Raw genomic sequence first — 20,306 nt, forward strand, 5'->3', positions numbered from 1 at the left:
AAATACAGGCTTCACCGCAAGTCTGTATAAAACTATATGCTTTGATCATACTATCAAAGCATTTATTCCAACTCCGAGAGGCTTGCACTAGTCCATAAATGGATCGCTGGAGCTTGCACACTTTGTTAGCTCCTTTTGGATCGACAAAACCTTCCGGCTGCATCATATACAACTCTTCTTCCAGAAATCCATTCAGGAATGCAGTTTTGACATCCATTTGCTGGATTTCATAAAATGCGGCAATTGCTAACATGATTCGGACAGACTTAAGCATAGATACGAGTGAGAAACTCTCATCATAGTCAACACCTTGAACTTGTTGAAAACCTTTTTGCGACAATTCTAGCTTTGTAGATAGTAACACTACTATCAGCGTCCATCTTCCTCTTGAAGATCCATTTAATCTCAATGGCTCGCCGATCATTGGGCAAGTCAATCAAAGTCCATACTTTGTTCTCATACATGGATCTCATCTCAGATTTCATGGCCTCAAGCCATTTCGCGGAATCTAGGCTCATCATCGCTTTCTCATAGTTCGCAAGTTCGTCATGGTCTAGTAACATGACTTCCAGGACAGGATTATCGTACCACTTTGGTGCGGATCTCACTCTGGTTTACCTACGAGATTCGGTATTAACTTGATCTGAAGTTACATGATCATCATCATTAGTCTTCCTCACTAATTGGTGTAGTAGTCACAGGAACAGATTTCTTGTGATGAACTACTTTTCAATAAGGTAGAAGGTACAATTACCTTATCAAGTTCTACTTTCCTCCCACTCACTTCTTTCAAGAGAAACTCCTTCTCTAGAAAGGATCCATTCTTAGCAACGAATGTCTTGCCTTCGGATCTGTGGTAGAAGGTGTACCCAATAGTCTCCTTTGGGTATCCTATGAAGACATATTTCTCCGATTTGGGTTTGAGCTTACCAGGATGAAACTTTTTCATATAAGCATCACAATCCCAAACTTTAAGAAATGACAACTTTGGTTTCTTGCCAAACCACAGTTCAGATTGTGTCGTCTCAACGGACTTAGATGGTGCCCTTTTAAACGTGAATGCAGCTGTCTTTAATGCATAACCCCAAAACGATAGTGGTAGATCGGTAAGAGACATCATAGATCGCACCATATCTAATAAAGTACGGTTATGATGTTCGGACACACCATTATGCTGTGGTGTTCGAGGTGGGGTGAGTAGTGAAACTATTTCACATTGTTTTAACTGAAGGCCAGACTCGTAAGTCAAATATTTTACCTTTGCGATCATATCGTAGAAACTTTTATTTTCTTGTTACAATGATTCTCCACTTCACTCTGAAATTTTTTCAAATATTTCATACTTGTGTTTCATTAAGTAGATATACCCATATCTGCTCAAATCATCTGTGAAGGTCAGAAAATAATGATACCCGCCACGAGCCTTAACACTTATCGGATCTCATACATCAGTATGTATTATTTCCAATAAGTCAGTTGCTCGCTCCATTGTTCCGAAGAACGGCGTTTTAGTCATCTTTCCCATGAGGCATGGTTCGCAAGCATCAAGTGATTCATAATCAAGTGATTCCAAAAACCCATCAGCATGGAGTTTCTTCATGCGCTTTACACCAATATGACCTAAACGGCAGTGCCACAAATAAGTTGCACTATCATTATTAACTTTGCATCTTTTGGTTTCAATATTATGATTATGTGTATCACTACGATCGAGATCCAACGAACTATTTTCATTGGGTGTGTAACCATATAAGGTTTTATTCATGTAAACAGAACAACAATTTATTCTCTTACTTAAATGAATAACCGTATTACAATAACATGATCAAATCATATTCATGCTCAACGCAAACACCAAATAACACTTATTCAGGTTCAACACTAATCCCGAAAGTATAGGGAGTGTGCGATGATGATCATATCAATCTTGGAACCACTTCCAACACACATCGTCACTTCACCCTTAACTAGTCTCTGTTTATTCTGCAACTCCCGTTTCGAGTTACTAATCTTAGCAACTGAACTAGTATCAAATACTGAGGGGTTGCTATAAACACTAGTAAAGTACACATCTATAACATGTATATCAAATATATTTATGTTCACTTTGCCATCCTTCTTATCTGCCAATCACTTGGGGTAGTTCCGCTTCCAGTGACCAATCCCTTTGTAGTAGAAACACTTAGTCTCAGGCTTAGGACCAGACTTGGGCTTCTTCACTTGAGCAGCAACTTGCTTGTTGTTCTTCTTGAAGTTCCCCTTCTTCCCTCTGCCCTTTTCTTGAAACTAGTGGCCTTGTCTACCATTAACACTTGATGTTTTTCTCGATTTCTACCTTCATCAATTTCCGCATTATGAAGAGCTTGGGAATCGTTTCCGTTATCCCTTGCATATCATAGTTCATCACAAAGTTCTACTAACTTGGTGATGGTGACTAGAGAATTCTGTCAATCACTATCTTATCTGGAAGATTAATTCCCACTTGATTCAAGCGATTGTAGTACTCAGACAATTTGAGCACATGCTCACTAGTTGAGCGATTCTCCTCCATCTTTTAGCTATAGAACTTGTTGGAGACTTCATATCTCTCAACTCGGGTATTTGCTTGAAATATTAACTTCAACTCCTGGAACATCTCATATGCTCCATGACGTTCAAAACGTCTTTGAAGTCCCGATTCTAAGCCATTAAGCATGGTGCACTAAACTATCAAGTAGTCATCATATTGAGCTAGCCAAACGTTCATAACGTCTACATCTGCTCCTGCAATAGGTCCATCACCTAGCGGTGCATCAAGGACATAATTCTTCTGTGCAGCAATGAGGATAAACCTCAGATCATGGATCCAATCCGCATCATTGCTACTAACATCTTTCAACACAATTTTCTCTAGGAACATATCAAAATAAACATAGGGAAGCAACAACGTGAGCTATTAATCTACAACATAATTTGCAAAATACTACCAGGACTAAGTTCATGATAAATTTAAGTTCAATTAATCATATTACTTAAGAACTCCCACTTAGATAGACATCCCTCTAATCCTCTAAGTGATTACGCGATCCAAATCAACTAAACCATGTCCGATCATCACGTGAGATGGAGTAGTTTCATTGGTGAACATCGCTATGTTGATCATATCTGCTATATGATTCACGCTCGACCTTTCGGTCTCCGTGTTCCAAGGCCATATCTGTATATGCTTGGCTCGTCAAGTATAACCTGAGTATTCTGCGTGTGCAACTGTTTTGCACCCGTTGTATTTGAACATAGAGCCTATCACACCCAATCATCACGTGGTGTCTCAGCACGAAGAACTTTCGCAATGGTGCATACTCAGGGAGAACACTTCTTGATAATTAGTGAGAGATCATCTTATAATGCTACCGTCAATCAAAGCAAGATAAGATGCATAAAAGTTAAACATCACATGCAATCAATATAAGTGATATGATATGGCCACCATCATCTTGTTCTTGTGATCTCCATCTTCGAAGCACCGTCATGATCACCATCGTCACCGGCGCGACACCTTGATCTCCATCGTAGCATCGTTGTCGTCTCGCCAATCTTATGCCTCCACGACTATCGCTACCGCTTAGTGATAAAGTAAAGCATTACAGCGCGATTGCATTGCATACAATAAAGCGACAACCATATGGCTCCTGCCAGTTGCCGATAACTCGGTTACAAAACATGATCATCTCATACAATAAAATTTAGCATCATGTCTTGACCATATCACATCACAACATGCCCTGCAAAAACAAGTTAGACGTCCTCTACTTTGTTGTTGCAAGTTTTATGTGGCTGCTACGGGTTTTAAGCAAGAACCAATCTTACCTACGCATCAAAACCACAATGATAGTTTGTCAAGTTGGTGCTGTTTTAACCTTCGCAAGGACCGGGCATAGCCACACTCGGTTCAACTAAAGTTGGAGAAACTGTCACCCGCAAGCCATCTATGTGCAAAGCGCATCGGGAGAACCGGTCTCGCGTAAGCGTACGCGTAATGTCGGTCCGGGCCGCTTCGTCCAACAATACCGCCGAACCAAAGTATGACATGCTGGTAAGCAGTATGACTTATATCGCCCACAACTCACTTGTGTTCTACTCGTGCATATAACATCAACACATAAAACCTAGGCTCAGATGCCACTGTTGGGTTTCGTAGTAATTTCAAAAAAATTCCTATGCACACGCAAGATCATGGTGATGCATAGCAACGAGAGGGGAGAGTGTGATCTACGTACCCTTGTAGATCGACAACGGAAGCGTTAGCACAACGTGGTTGATGTAGTCGTACGTCTTCACGGCCCGACCGATCAAGCACCGAAACTACGGCACCTCCGAGTTCTAGCACACGTTCAGCTTGATGACGATCCCCGGACTCCGATCCAGCAAAGTGTCGGGGAAGAGTTCTGTCAGCACGACGGCATGGTGACGTTCTTGATGTACTACCGTCGCAGGGCTTCGCCTAAGCACCGCTACAATATTATCGAGGACTATGGTGGAAGGGGGCACCACACACAGCTAAGAATATGATCACGTGGATCAACCTGTGTCCATGGGGTGCCTCTTGCCTCCGTATATAAAGGATCCAAGGGGGGGTGCGGCCGGCCCTAGGAGGAGGCGCGTAGGAGGAGTCCTACTCCTACCGGGAGTAGGACTCCCCTCCCTTTCCTTGTCCAATTAGGAGAGGGGGAAGGAAGGGAGAGAGGAGAGGGGGGCGCCGCCCCTCCCTCCTTGTCCAATTCGGACTAGGAGTAGAGGGGGCGCGCGGCCTGCCCTGGCAACCCCTCCTCTTCTCCACTTTAGGCCCATGAGGCCCATTAACCCCCGGGGGGTTCCGGTAACCCCCCGGTGCTCAGGTTTTATCCGAAACTTCCCCGGAACACTTCCGGTGTCCGAATATAGCCGTCCAATATATCAATCTTTATGTCTCGACCATTTCGAGACTCCTCGCCATGTCCGTGATCACATCCGGGACTCCGAACTAACTTCGGTACATCAAAACTCATAAACTCATAATATAACTGTCATCGAAACCTTAAGCTTGTGGACCCTACGGGTTCGAGAATAATGTAGACATGACCGAGACACGTCTCCGGTCAATAACCAATAGCGGAACCTAGATGCTCATATTGGCTCCTATATATTCTACGAAGATCTTTATCGGTCAGACCGCATAACAACATACATTGTTCCCTTTTGTCATCGGTATGTTACTTGCCCGAGATTCGATCGTCGGTATCTCAATACCTAGTTCAGTCTCGTTACCGGCAAGTCTCTTTACTCGTTCCGTAATACATCATCTCGCAACTAACTCATTAGTTGCAATGCTTGCAAGGCTTGTGTGATGTGCATTACCGAGAGGGCCCAGAGATACCTCTCCGACAATCGGAGTGACAAATCCTAATCTCGAAATACGCCAACCCAACATGTACCTTTGGAGACACCTGTAGAGCTCCTTTATAATCACCCAGTTACATTGTGACGTTTGGTAGCACACAAAGTGTTCCTCCGGCAAACGGGAGTTGCATAATCTCATAGTCATAGGAACATGTATAAGTCATGAAGAAAGCAATAGCAACATACTAAACGATCGGGTGCTAAGCTAATGGAATGGGTCATGTCAATCACATCATTCTCCTAATGATGTGATCCCGTTAATCAAATAACAACTCTTTTGTTTATGGTTAGGAAACATAACCATCTTCGATTAACGAGCTAGTCAAGTAGAGGCATACTAGTGACACTCTATTTCTCTATGTATTCACACATGTATTATGTTTCCGGTTAATACAATTCTAGCATGAATAATAAACATTTATCATGATATAAGGAAATAAATAATAACTTTATTATTGCCTCTAGGGCATATTTCCTTCACATAGAACATATGAGATGTTCCAAGAGCTGAAATTGGGATTTCAGGCTCATGTCCGTGTTGAGAGGTATGAGACCTCTGACAAGTTCTTTTGCCAACAAGATGGAGGAGAATAGCTCAGCTAGTGAGCATGTGCTCAGAATGTCTGGGTGCTACAATCACTTAAATCAAGTGGGAGTTAAACTTCCAGATAAGATAGTGATTGATAGAGTTCTCTAGCTACTAGATCTTCGTGATGAACTATGACATGCAAGGGATGGAGTTGATCCCAGAGCTGTTCGTGGTGCTTAAGACCACAAAAGGTAGAAATCAAGAAGGAGCATCAAGTGTTGATGGTTTAACAAGACCACTGGTTTCAAGAAGGGCAAGGGCTAGAAGGGAAACTTCATGGATGGCAAACCAGTTGCCGCTCCAGTGAAGGAACCCAAGGTTGAACCCAAACCTGAGACTAAGTGCTTTTATTGTAAGGGGAACGGTCACTGGTAGCGGAATTACCCCAAATGCATGGTAGATAAGAAGGCTGGCAACTTCAACAAAGTATATATGTGTTATTAATGTGTACCTCACTAGCACTCCTGGTAGCACCTGGGTATTGGATACCAGTTCAGTTGCTATTATTGGTGACTTGAAGCAAAAGCTACGGACTAAACGGGGACTGGCTAAGGGTGAGGTGACGATGTGTGTTGGAAGTGTTTCCAAAGTTGATGAGATCACCATCGCACGCTCCATCTGCCTTCGGGATTAGTATTGAACCTAGATAAATGTTATCACGTGTCTACGTTGAGCATGAATATGATTAGATCATGTTCATTGCAATACGGTTATTCATTTAAGTTAGAGAATAATGGTTATTCTGTTTACATGAATAATACCTTTCATGGTCATGCACCCTATGAATGGTTCAGTGAATCTCGGTCATGGTAATACACATGTTCACGCCAAAAGATGTAGATAGTACCACTTTCTTGTGGCACTGCCGCTTAGGTCATATTGGCGTAAGATGCATGAAGAAACTCTGTGTCGATGGATGTTTGGAGTCACTTGATTTTGAATCGCTTGACACATGCGAGCCATGCCTCATGGGTAGGATGACTAAGACCCCATTTTCAGGTACAATGAAACGGGCAAGTGACTTGTTGGAAATCATACATGCTGATGCATGTGATCCAATGAGAATTGAAGCGTGCGGTGGATATCACTATTTTCTCATCTTCACTGACGATTTGAGTAGATATAGGTATATTTACTTAATGAAGCACAAGTCTGAAACATTTGAAAAGTTCAAGCGATTTCAGAGTGAAGTTAAGAACCATCATAACAAGAAGATCAAATTCCTACGATCTGATCGATGAGAATTTCTGAGTTATGAGTTTGGCAATCACTTAAGACATTGTGGAATTGTTTCACAGTTGAAGACACCTGGAACACCACAGGGTAATGGTGTGTCCAGACGTCGTAATCGAACCTTATGAGATATGGTGCGATCTATGATGTCTCTTACCGATCTACCGTTTTCATTTTGAGGATATGCGTTAGAGACAGCTGCATTCACTTTAGATAGGACACCATCTAAGTCCGTTGAGACAACATCGTATGAATGTGGTTTGGCAAGAAACCAAAGTTGTCGTTTTTTAATGTTTGGGGCTGCGATGCTTAAGGATTCAGCTGGAGAAGCTCGAACCCAAAAGCGGACAAACACATCTTCATAGGATACCCAAAGGTGACAGTTGGGTATACCTTCTATCTCAGATCCGAGGGCAAATTGTTTGTCGCTAAGAACAGGTCCATTCTCGAGAAGGAGTTTCTCTCGAAAGAATTGAGTGGGAGGAAGATAGAACTTGATGAGGTTGTCGAACCTTTACTTCAACCAGAGAGTGATGCAACACAGAAAGATGTTTTCCGTGGCGCCTACGTCTGTTGAATAGGAAGTTAATGATAGTGATCATGAAGCTTCGGATCAAGTTGCTATCGAACCTCGTAGGTCGACAAGGATATGTACTACTCCTGAGTGGTACGGTAATCCTGTCTTAGATATCATGTTGTTAGACAACAATGAACCTACGAGCTATGGAGAAGCGATGGTGGGCCCGTATTCCGACAAATGGTTAGAAGCCATGAAATCCGAGATATGATCCATGTATCAGAACAAAGTATGGACTTTGGTGGACTTGCCCGATGATCGGCAAGCCATTGAGATAAATGGATCTTTAAGAAGAAGACGGACGTGGGCGGTAATGTTATCGTATATGAAGCTCGACTTGTGGGAAAGAGTCTTTTTCACAAGTTCAAGGAGTTGACTACGATGAGAATTTCTCACCCGTAGCGATGCTTAAGTTCGTCGGAATCATGTTAGCATTAGCTGTATTTTTCGATTATGAAATCTGACAGATGGATGTCAAAAACAAGTTTTCTTACCAGTTTTCGTAAGAAAGAGTTGTATGTGATACAATCAAAGTTTTGTCGATCCTTAGGATGCTAAAAGGTATGCTGGCTCCAGCGATCCTTCTATAGACTAGAGCAAGCATCTCGGAGTCAGAATATATGCTTTGATGGAGTGATCAAAGCTTTTAGGTTTATACAATGTTTGCTAGAAACTTGTATTTACAAGAAAGTGAGTGGGAGCACTACAACATTTCTGATAAGTATATGTGGATGACATATTGTTGATCCGAAATAATGTAGAATTTCCGAAAAGCATAAACGGTTGTTTGAAGAGTGATTTTCAAAGGAAGACCTGGATAAAGCTGCTTACATATTGGGCATCAAGATCTATAGAGATAGATCAAGACGTCTGATGATACTTTCAAAGAACACACACCTTGACATGATTTTGAAGGAGTTCAAAATAGATCAGTCAAAGAAGGGATTCTTACCTGAGTTGTAAGGTGTGAAGTTGAGTAAGACTCAAAGCTTGACCACGGTAGAAGAAAGAGGAAGGACGAAGGTCGTCCCCTATGCTTTTGTCATAGGCTCTATACGCTATGCCATGCTGAGTACCGCACCTGATGTGTGCCTTGCCACATGTCTGGCAAGAGGGTACAAAGGTGATCTAGGAGTGGATCACCAGATAGCGGTCAAAATTATCCTTAGAGGAATAAGGAAATGTTTCTCGGTTATGGAGGTGATAAAGAGTTCGACGTAAAGAGTTACATCGATGCAAGCTTAACACCTATCCGGATAGCTCTGAGTAGAGATACCGGATACGTATAATGGAGCAACAATTTGGAATATCTCCAAGTGGAACGTGGTAGCAGCATCTACGATATGACATAAAGTTTTGCGAAATACATAGGGATCTGAATATTGCAGACCCGTTGACTACAACCTCTCTCGCAAGCATAACATGATCAAACCCAGAACTCATTGAGTGTTAATCACATAGTGATGTGAACTAGATTATTGACTCTAGTAAACTCTTTGGATGTTGGTCACATGGCAATGTGACCTGTGAGTGTTAATCACATGGCGATGTGAACTAGATTACTGACTCTAGTGCAAGTGGGAGACTGTTGGAAATATGCCCTAGAGGCAATAATAAATTAGTTATTATTATATTTCATTGTTCATGATAATCGTTTATTATCCATGCTAGAATTGTATTGATAGGAAACTCATATACATGTGTGGATACATAGACAACACCATGTCCCTAGTAAGCCTCTAGTTGACTAGCTCATTGATCAATAGATGGTTACGGTTTCCTGACCATGGACATTGGATGTTGTTAATAACGGGATCACATCATTAGGAGAATGATGTGATGGACAAGACCCAATCCTAAGCCTAGCACAAGATCGTGTAGTTCGTATGCTAAAGCTTTTCTAATGTCAAGTATCATTTCCTTAGACCATGAGATTGTGCAACTCCCGGATATCGTAGGAGTGCTTTGGGTGTGCCAAACGTCACAACGTAACTGGGTGGCTATAAAGGTGCACTACGGGTATCTCCAAAAATGTTTGTTGGGTTAGCACGAATCGAGACTGGGATTTGTCACTCCGTGTAACGGAGAGGTATCTCTGGGCCCACTCGGTAGGACATCATCATAATGTGCACAATGTGACCAAGGAGTTGATCATGGGATGATGTGTTACGGAACGAGTAAAGAGACTTGCCGGTAACGAGATTGAACAAGGTATCGGGATACCGACGATCGAATCTCGGGCAAGTATCGTACCGATAGACAAAGGGAATTGTATACGGGATTGATTGAATCCTTGACATCGTGGTTCATCCGATGAGATCATCATGGAGCATGTGGGAGCCAACATGGGTATCCAGATCCCGCTGTTGGTTATTGACCGGAGAGTTGTCTCGGGCATGTCTGCATGACTCCCAAGCCCGTAGGGTCTACACACTTAAGGTTCGATGACGCTAGGGTTATAGGGAATAGATGTACGTGGTTACCGAATGTTGTTCGGAGTCCCGGATGAGATCCCAGACGTCACGAGGAGTTTCGGAATGGTCCGGAGGTAAATATTTATATATGGGAGATCATCATACGGTCACCGGAATAATTCGGGGGGTTACCGGTATTGTACCGGGACCACCAAAGGGGTTCCGGGGGTCCACCGGGAGCGTCCACCTGCCCCGGAGGGTCCTATGGGCTGTGTGTGGAGAGGGACCAGCCCCTTAGTGGGTTGGGCGCCTCCCCCCTTTAGGGCCCATGCGCCTAGGGTTTGGGGGAACCCTAAAAGGGGGCGCCCCCTTGCCTTGGGGGGCAAGGCAACCCCCCTGGCCGCCACCCCCTCCTCAGATTGGATCTGAGGGGCCCGCCCCCCCTCTCCCTTGCCCCTATATATATGTGGGGGTGGGAGGGCAGCCGCACCCCAAGTTCTGGCGCAGCCCTCCCCCTCTCCCAAGTCCTCCTCTTCTCCCGCGGTGCTTGGCGAAGTCCTGCAGGATTGCCACGCTCCTCCTTCACCACCACGCCGTCGTGCTGCTGCTGGATGGAGTCTTCCCAACCTCTCCTTCTCCCCTTGCTGGATCAAGGCGTGGGAGACGTCACCGGGCTGCACGTGTGTTGAACGCGAAGGCGCCGTTGTTCGGCGCTAAGATCGGAATCAACTGCGATCTGAATCGCTGCGAGTACGACTCCTTCATCCGCGTTCTTGCAACGCTTCCGCTTAGCGATCTACAAGGGTATGTAGATGCACTCCCCTTTCCCTCATTGCTAGATTACTCCATAGATTGATCTTGGTGATGCGTAGAAAATTTTAAATTTCGGCTACGATCCCCAACAGTCGCCGTAGCCACCTGCCACCAATCCATCTTCAAAACTGTACTGCTGCATCTACCTTGCCTGGTCTAGTTGTCGTCAACGCCACCACGACGCCAGACCGCGTCACCCTTCTGCACGAGTCCATCTCCGTACATCGGACGCCGAGTCACCACAGCACTATGCCGCTGAGATCCGCCGCCATCAATGAGTGAGATGAAGCACCGCTCCACCAAAAAATCCGTCCTCTAGTCCCTCGATCATGTGTGCACCTCCAAGAATGACGCCCCAAAGAGGGGAACGACACTAGAGCGCCGCTGTCATCGGATCATCTGATCTAGGGTTTTCCCCGGAGGTAGCAGAGAGTGGCCTTGAACTTCTCCATGACGATGCCTTCAAGAAGGGAATGATGCAGATAGCGCCGCCACCGCAGGCCTTGGCAGTAGCCGAAAGCAAATTTTCACCCAGATCTGTTGGAAGGAATCCAACTCCCGTGCACGGCCGCCGCCACCACCAGGCTAAGCACTCGCCGCCGCCGGCACCTCCATGATGCCGAGAGGCCGCGAGACTCGCCGCCACCACGCCTGGGCCGCCGGCCACCGCTGCCAACACCAACCCCCACCATCCACCGGATCTGGGCGGGGAATCCCAGATCCGCATCCCTCGGCACCCACCACCACGGAGGGCAGGAGGCGGCGCCAGCTAAGGACGCCGGGAGGGGGGTAGGAGCCGAGGCAGGGCCGGCCCGACGCCCGGCACCACCAGGCAGATGGAAACGCCCCGCGAAGTCCCCAACTGCGGGCGGGAGAGAGCCGCCCCGCCGCCGCCAACGCCACACGGCCTTTGGCCGGCAACGCCCCAGGCGGCAGCGAGGGAGGGGGTTGAGGCGAAGAGGGCGACGGGGGCGGCGCTAGAGTTTCCTCCCGGGGGCGCCCGCGGGAGCGCCTCAGGGAGGGGAGGGGAGAAAGATGGATTTTCCCGACCGAGTTAAATGCCGCTCTTGAGACATTTAACACGAACATAGTGGACAAACTGCAAATCATGTTGAATAAATTCCTTCTAGGATGTCTACCACTATTATCGCCACCATTTCCAAGAAGGAAGTTGATGCTACCTCCTTGGATGCCTCCAAGGGGATGACTAGTGGCGTGGAGCCTAATCCTTCCTAAGAGAAAAATGGGTCGGGTGCTCATGCCGAGGTGGCCTACCTCAGGTCTATGGTGTTCTGCTTCCCTCACCTCATATCACGCATCTTGGCACTTCTCCTCAACATGATACGACTAACTTTGCTAATTGGTTTTTTTGAATGAAGTCTTTTATTAGCGGTTCTTCGACTCAATTGTGAGGAATCATCGAAGAAGGATATCACCCATATGATCCAAGAATTTCGTCATAAAAAGAAGAAGTGGACAAGCAACTCAACGCATCCTCCTTGTTCATCCTTCAACAATCCTTGCCGCCCAATCAACTCCGTCACATTCGTCCAGTTGTGAATGCTAAGGATGCTTTGGATCACATCATCTCTTTGCTCAAGGGCAGCTCGAGCATTCAACCCATCTGTTGCATCACTCGCTTCAAGAATTTCCAATCCACCATTAATAAGCTTTCGATAAATCCAATTTGTATGCACATTAACTCCCATCTGGACCGTTCTCTTGTTTAATACTCCCTCCGTCACGGTTTATAGGGCGTACATTTGGAATCGTTGGGATCTAGGTGAATCCTGATTGGCCCTGTTTTTCTTTGGGCGTGACTGAAAAAAAATCCATGCAGTAACACTCCGGCCACTAAACGTGGAGTCCCTCCCGCATGCACTGGTGGAGACCGTTTCCGCGTAGGATTCACAGGTCGCATGCATACAGTAGTAGTAGAGCGGAGTATTAATTAGCTAGGAGTAATTGTATTGGCGCCTTAAATCTTGTCTATTTTGGAAACGCACGTAAATCTAACTGTGCCTTCTAAACCGTGACGGAGGGAGTAGTGTGAATGCACTCAAAATTGATGAAAGCATTATCTGTAATGAATTTGTCAGGGATGAAAGCACTCTGGTTAGGAGAAATGATGCTGTCAAATAGAGGCCGAAGCTGTATCACCATGCATTTAACGATCACTTTGTACTAGATAACATCGCACAGGCTAATAGGTCTGGGCTCGGTAAGACGTTTGGGTTCATCCACCTTTGAAATAAGCACAATCATTCACTCCTGTCGCATATAACCCGTCTCAAAAAATGAACGTTTGTCTGAATTGTGATACTCCAATAAATGTGCAGATTAAACGAGAAGTTAAGGATGTTTCCTCTCATCGGAGACCAAAGAAGAACAAACCCTTCTCTTGAGCACTTCTCTTCTTTTGCGGGTGAAGAGAAACAAACACTTGGCAGAAAAAAAAATCGAGTCGCTGGGGAGCGGGGATCAAGAACTCGTGAACTGTGACCTCCGCGCTTCCTGTATCCGCATATACATATTCATTGGCATGTGATGCTGCATCAGCAATAACGAAATTCTTCACAAGGAGGGTCTTCCATAACCGTCAAAGCGGTGAAAAAATATACACCAAAATTTAATAAGCACGGGCTATACAAGAATTGATCAAGCAGCCAACGCCCGAGAGATGGCAGGACAAAGCTGGCATTGACATTCGTGACGCAAGGAGATTGAACTTCTCAACACGCAGTATGTAACTCTGGAATTTGGGTTGGCATTGCGCAACGTGTATGTAACTGTGACTGTATGGTGTGAAGCTATAGAAGTTGGGCGGTTCCAAACGGGTTGGCTTGTGCGTGCATTCCATTTCCATTTGCTGCCGGGAAAGGGCCGAAGCCGGCATCGAGGAATGGGTTTGGCACAGGCTGTGGGTGCGACGGTGGTCCGAAGGGATTTGGTTGCATCTGCTGGGGCTGCTGTCCCATGGCGGCCATTTGAACCGATGGCGGAGAAGCTACTTGATTAGACACCGTGAAAGGGTCGCTCGCCATGAAGGGATTGTGAGGTACTGAACCGTATGGCAACTGTTGCTGCATCTGCCTGTAGGTTCCATCGTCGTACAAGCTGTCCAACGTGAGCTTGTCGAATCCACCGCCCTGCAACAATCAGGAATAAGAGTGACAAGTTTGACAATCAGACGGATACACAGATAATTAAAGAAAGACATTACGATTTTGATGACAGGAAAATATAATCAGTGCAAGAAATCTATAGCTTTCCACACATCATCTGGCTGCAAGCCCTTGTCATCAACTTTTATTTGCAGATGCATTTGGGTAGCTGAGAAGTGGTTTCAGCTGGCCTGAAATATTGCGGCGGCAATTTATACCTCCAAAAGGTTCGGGTGTCGAAAAATTTGCGTGCCTAAAGTTGTGAACCTGAACACTGTTATGACGAGGCAGTGAATGACCTTGCAGGTATTGAAGGAATGTCTACGAATTATAATTTCAACTATTCTTCATGAGAGCCATTAGGTAATTATGAAGGAATGTCTACGGATTATAATTTCAACTATTCCTTCATATATTATCCAAAAAAATATTGCTTCGTTTTTATGTGAATGCATTTTGGTACAATAGGTCTCAAGTAGTCACTCCTCCAGGTACTGAAGGACAATCAACCAGGCACATGCTGATTTTCGTCCAGTCATCAACTGAGTTTTAGGCTATGGTCAGAATCCTACCAAAACTGTGAAAAGCTTGCTGGACGCCATGAAACCGCTATGGTTACGATTTACAGCCCTACTTAGACCAAAACTGTGACAAGCTTGCAGGAAATCAGTAGCAGACGCATAGAAGCCTAGCAGGTTCCAGATCCAGATTTGAACAGAGGCAACCAACAGTAAGGTAAATATATTCAGAGAAAGGGTAAAGACACCAACCAAAGTACTATCAACAGCCAGTGAATTGGTGTTGCTACTCGAGGTAGTGACAAGAGCAAGTTCCCATCCCGTTGGGTCAAATCCTATATCTTGCACTGAGGCTGTGCTAGTTGTTGAAGTATTAACACCTGTTGCATTATGCAGATAATCTTCAGAATTACCTAATATCAGATTGACGTCAGACATCTCTACGAATTGAATGCTGACTAATTACCTGTCGGAGTAATAGCCAAGGCCAAAGCATTGCTTTCCTCTATTGCCGATACACTGGGGTTTGGATCACTTAATCCCTAGGAGCAGACATGACATTAGATTGTGAAAAATGCACTGGTGTAAAATTCAGCAAATGGTCTTTTTTGCTTACCAGTAAATCACCAGTATCTGCAACTCTGGTGTTGGGAGGAGATGAAGCTACTTCAGTTAAAGATGGTACTGGAGCAGGTTCTTCCATTTGCGGAACTTCCTCCTGAACAGGGACAGGCTCAGGAACTTCTTCTGATTCTTCTGGTTTGTATGTAAGAAGAAGCCTCTCAGGAAACTCCTGATAAAATAACAATTACGCAAGTGTAAGAATAAATTCTAGCCATCAATATATTGATTAAGGGGAAAAAATAGTCTACATGTGCTTTCATAGTGGTGACACAATGACCATTACAGAACCTATTAAAATTGCTAACCGTCACTTGGATGGTAACAAAAATACATGTTTCTATCACTATAGCAGTGAAAGAAGAATGAACAAGTTAACAAGATTGTTGTCTAGACTGAAATACTAGCTAAATCTTAACTAACCAAGGGGTCTTTAATTGGAACCATACGTGGAGCCTCCTTCACGTACTCTTCCATGGTTGAAAGGAATGTCTGTGGTGGCTGAGAACAAATAAAATTGAAGTGAGTACAGTGATATACCGGATAGTAAACAATGGGAACTTACACCATAAACACAAAACCTCACCTCCCTCAAAGTGGGAAACTGGAAATTTCTTGCGAGTTCTAATCCCCGGCAATTTTCGTAGAAATCAGATAGGTTTCCAGCCTGAAGCATCCAAGTAAAGTTGTTCGGTAAAAATGCCAAAATAATCACAGGCAATTGCTATCATCTTGATCCTCTACGATGTAAGACAAATTTTACGCGATCACCCTACAGATTTACCTGTTGGCCAGCCCTCCTGTATATTTCAAGGGCTTTAAGTGCATCATGCCTTGGCATCTCAAAAAACTACATAGTTGTTCAGCAAAAAGAATGAAAAAATTGCACATAACTTGTCACGACAAGAAAAATGATGCTATCACTTTGAAAAATAATTTACCTTATCAACAAGGTTGATAATTCCGTCGTTTATTGCGCAATAAATTTTGAAGCTTTCTTTAAGGACCTGCGGGAAATGAAGGCATCCACTCAAATTACCAAGTTAACAACTAATGAGGCATGTTTTCGAGAAAATACAGGAGCCATTTGCCCATTCATGTTGCCTATGTGAACAGAATGTTTTCCCTCATTTTATAAAGTGTGCAGAATCAAAGTACAGATGTGAAGTTGTGATTACTTGTCATAAAAGGAGCAAAATTATATCCTTTTACGCACGATGGGAGATGGGGTGTAGTTAAATCAACAACTCGGCAAGTGGAAATTTCTGCGAATGTGCTAAGGAATCAGCTAGCTGACTGTAATATTACTCCCTCCACTTTTGTATACAAGGCCACTATCCCATTTTTCATATAAGAAAACAAAACCAACTAACAAATAACACAATTAATTGTGCGGAAAACCTCTCGTGTTCCGAGCTAATTAAATATGTTGCATGTGATGCCTCTTTCTCTATAAGCACCATCCTACAAGGCAAAAATCTAATAAATTCTTCTCGGGAAGAGATAGTGGCTTTGTATAGATGTAAATGGTATTTTTGATAGTGGCCTTGTATTTAAAATCAGAGGAGATACTAGAAATATAACAAACAATAAATTGTTAGAAAAGAAATAGAACATGTTATGTTACTGCATAAATTTTGTTTTACAGAAAATATATATGGAAGGAAAAGAACTGCTCCACCGTAACACCACCGGCACACATTATTCTCTGTTCAGAGAAACTATTAAGTGCCCAAGGCAACCAAAGAGATTCGCGAAAGTATAGTTGCACGGTCAAATTAAATATGATTTTTCAGATTGAATAAGAAAAGGAAAAAGTGATGACTAAACAATAAATCTTACAAGGGCTAGAGCATATTGCACCAAATAATTGGTATTAGCAGCTCCTTCTGGCTGCATCAGAAAAGGAAAAGGCATGTCATGTTCTGTCCATAAAAATACTGAGGGGGAAACGGATTATCCAAAAATTCAATTTTCGACTAGTGCAGAGTAGTGGATGGTAGGTATAAGAGAGAATCACCCGGCATCCAATAAGTCGATATAGTAACTGCTGAAGTGCCGGCATCTGCTCCAGCAAGGCCTGAGAATCTAATTCTCTGGTTTGACTGTGTGCCTGAAAATAAGTCTAATGATAAATTAAAGCAGCACCAGCTAGATAATCAACAGATAATAATTGGCAAAAATTGTATAACTTTTCCAATTTAGTCATAACTCTGAAAGCTGATTTTTATTATGAGAATGCAAATTCTCAAACCTTTTCAGTCCCTTGACCTTGCTTGGGCAAACGCTCAGCTTCAATATCATACTTCAAGATCCTGAAGCATTGCAGTCTTTCCTCCAAAAATAAACCATATGTTCGAACCCATGAAGAATAGTCCCAAGCTGGATATATACATCAAGATTAGAAAGGAAATTTAGCATGCAGAATGTTGAGCTGAACAAGGCATGATGTCATGCTGCAAATAGAGAAATAGAAATGCTGACCAATAGGACTGGAGTTATCCTTGAAGTTAGATAACTGCAAAATCTGGACCCTTTGTGTAAAATTAAGAAGTTCTTGCGGAATGTAGGTTCACCATCCCGGAGGAGTCGATGGATCACCACAAGTGTCTTCAGTGCAACCTGCATAGTGCGTGAAAATGCATGCTAAATTAGTTGGCTCCCACGATGATGGACAAAGACTTCACCTATCAAGTTAACCGAAAAGATGTAAAACACTACAAATATTACTAGATACAATTTTTGAGAACTCAAAAAACTTTGAGGTTATTCCTGTTAAGGTAATTGCAAGAAGAAAAAACCAGCAGAGCAAAGCATGATTGGCTGAACATGACTCCTCTTCAAAATGTTGAACTTCACCTATCAAGTTAGTAAATAAGAAATATTCCGGCATAAGCACTTAATATGATACTATAACATCACTGGATTGAGAATATGAAAGCTAATCCAAGAAAATGGAGAAACTAAGAAGACAGTGAGTTTCAATGAATTATATGCACATATTGGGTTTGAACTCGGCAACTCACAGCTCCAAGGTATAAGCTATTTCAGCTGTGTAGTGTTCATGCCAGATACCATGCTAGCGAATTTCATTGGCACATTGTAGCGCAATGAAGATTGGCGATTTGAATTGGAATTTCACAGACATCAGCGCAAGTATTGGACCCCTGATCCCCGTTGTTTTGACTTCTGATGGCACAAACAATTTTGGACATTCTCATGTATGTTCATCTTTTTGTGCTGGGAAATTGGCAATGTATATGCAATGCAATAGGAAGAAGGAACATAAGTAAATTAAGTTACAAATAACAAACCCTGATACTGTAATTTCCAACTCGGCTATATAAACCATATTGTGTAAAGTCGTTTTGAGACCAAATTACGCAGTTGTTGGCCACGCTTGAGGTTTTAGGTTCCAAATCAACCAATATCTGCAATCAACCGTCGGTACAAACTGGGATCGCACTGGAGGTCATACGTAGCAACATGATGGTATTCTCAATGCTAGATTCAAACAAGTGATGTATCGATCCGAGAATAAACGCATATAGAACTATTGCCTTGGATAACAAAGACAGTGAACCAAACTACGTCCAATTTAGGCTCAACAGGCAGCAGTTGGACAGATTGATTATTGACTGATTACATTTGGGGATACTGCACAAATTTCAGTAACCGTGCAACAGTTAAGCGGCAGCAATACGGAAAACGCAGGTCGAAAGGCCTCGTGGTTATCCATAGAAGGATCAATCAAATGTACCAAATGAATGGAAGAAAGATTTCACGGGAGAAGGGAGTGCACAGTGCTTACGATCCAACTCCGGGTCTTGGCGAGGCGGCGGGCAAGCGCGTGGATGCAGTAGGCGACGTCCGCTTGGGGCCTGGCCATGGACGAAGCCGCCACAATCTCTGCAACACCACCACCAACTGATCAAACACCAAACCGAACCGAGACTTGGGACAGACTACGGCACCCTCTACCCCACTGCTCAACCCAGCGCACACTAGATTAAATTAAGCCAGAAATATAAGACGAACTCGGGGTGCGAGAATCAATCGACGTACTGCGCAGGTGGCGATCCTTGGGCGGGCACTCCACATGGTTCGTGGCCTTCACGATCGCCACATCCAGATCCTAGGGAAAATGGCAGAATAAATCTCGAGTCGATGGAGTGAGAACCAAAGATCCAAAGCGCGTGAGCGCAGCAACTGAACCCCTCGCCTCGGACGGTTAGGGGAATGGGGGAGAACCGAGTGAACTTGGCGCCCAGAGACGGCGAGGGGAGAAGGGGAGGAGGGGGAACCTTGAAGTCGGAGTTGAGGCTGGCGAGGCTGACGGTGGTGGTGTCCTTGAGCGCGCCGTACGCCTTGCGCCAGCTCTGCAGCGCCGACATTTCCCGCTGCTGCTCGTCGTCGGCTGCCGCCTCGCCTCGTTTTTTATTTTTGCCTTGTTTGGTGGTCTGGTTTGAGTTTGGACGGGCTGGGCGTTCCTCCCCGTGTGTTGGTGCATCCAATCAACGACGCACGGAGCAGCCGAAATAGATGTTGGTTTCCTTTCTTTTTCGTCGGAGCTGCCGCCTACCAGTGAAGCAGATGGCGCGTTTCCCACTCTTCAGTCTTCATTCACGCCTCAGGCCTTTGCTTTAAAAAGGAAATCTGATCTATTGGTCATCTGTCGTGATAGTACAAACAACATAAAAGAAATAACAATTGAAAAATACAAAAAATAAATTCAGATCCGTATGAGGGAGCCGAATGTGCGCCGTCGTCATTGGCCCTTCCTCACATAAGCCGGGCAAAAGTTATTGTACTAATGAATAGGTAGAAAATTGTCATGTTAAGGATTCGCAGGACCAACATAACAGAATAGCAGCTGCCGCCAATGAAGAGAAGTATAAATCGGAAGGATCCCAACTATAGTCACACGAACGAAGACTGGATCCACAGGGATCCATCAAAGAC

The 20,306-nt window shown here is 44.1% G+C and overlaps 1 pseudogene; it reads right to left on the reverse strand.

The window, feature by feature from the left end:
• Positions 1-13,558: 13,558 nt before the first annotated feature.
• On the reverse strand, positions 13,559-19,922 carry LOC119268739 (annotated as a pseudogene).
• Between the last annotated feature and the right edge of the window lie 384 nt (positions 19,923-20,306).

This window comes from Triticum dicoccoides, chromosome 3A (genome assembly GCF_002162155.2).
Source record: "Triticum dicoccoides isolate Atlit2015 ecotype Zavitan chromosome 3A, WEW_v2.0, whole genome shotgun sequence".
In the NCBI taxonomy this organism is placed as follows: domain Eukaryota; kingdom Viridiplantae; phylum Streptophyta; class Magnoliopsida; order Poales; family Poaceae; genus Triticum; species Triticum dicoccoides.